A 1042-nucleotide genomic window follows, 5' to 3' on the forward strand; every position below is an offset into this window, starting at 1 on the left:
CGTGAGTCACCAGTGCACGGTCAGACTAGGGGTATATTTTTAGGCTTCTGCTTGGCTTTCCTTTTCTGTGATGAATTTCACCTCACAGTCCTATGATATGGTGAGGATTTTTATACATCAATCTTCATATGGGATATTATTCTACAGTTTTCTCTTGTAAAATCTTTGTTTTGCTTTGGTATCAGGGCAATTGTAGCCTTATAGAATGAGTTAGGGAGTACTCTTTCCTATTCAAGTTTTTGGCAGGATTAAGAAGGATTACTATTAGCTATCTAAATATTTGATAGAGAAGTAAAGTCCAAGGCATTTTTTTTTTTTTTTTTTTTGGTCAGGAGATTTCTGGTTACTGATTCAGTTTCCTTACTAGTTACTAGTCTATTCAGATTTCTGCTTTCTTTGTGATTGAGTCTTGGTAGGGTTCATCTTCCTAGGATTTTGTCCACTTCATCCAAGTTATACAATATGTTGGTGTACAATTGCTCTGAGCACGCTCTTACAATCTTATTCATTTATTTATTTGAGACAGGATCTCATCTCTCACACAGGCGGGAGTGCAGTGGTGTGACCTAGGCTCACCACAACCTCCACATCCAAGGTTCAAGTGATCCTCCTACTTAAGCCTCGCGAGCAGTTGGGAAAACAGGCTTTTGCCACCAAGATGCGCTGAATTTTCCTTTTCTTTCATTGTATCCTTCTTCCTTTCTTTTATTTTCTTTTTCTATTCTTTCTTTCCTTTTTTTATTTTTTATTTTTTTGTAGACAACGGGTTTTACCATGCTTCCCAGGCTGGCCTTGAACTACTGAGCAAAAGTGATTCACCTGCCTCAGCCTCCCGAGTAGCTGGGATTACAGACAACTGCCACCACAACCGGCTAATTTTGTATTTTCAGCAGAGACAGGGTTTCTCCACGTTGTTCGGGCTAGTCTCGAACTCCTGACCTCAGGTGATTCGCTCACCTCAGCCTCCCAAAGTGCTGGGATTACAGGCATGAACCACGACGCCTGGCTGTCTTTTGGTCTTCTTAATGGAAGCATCTCACAC

Source organism: Colobus angolensis, unplaced genomic scaffold, assembly GCF_000951035.1.
Source record: "Colobus angolensis palliatus isolate OR3802 unplaced genomic scaffold, Cang.pa_1.0 Scaffold126, whole genome shotgun sequence".
NCBI classification, from domain to species: domain Eukaryota; kingdom Metazoa; phylum Chordata; class Mammalia; order Primates; family Cercopithecidae; genus Colobus; species Colobus angolensis.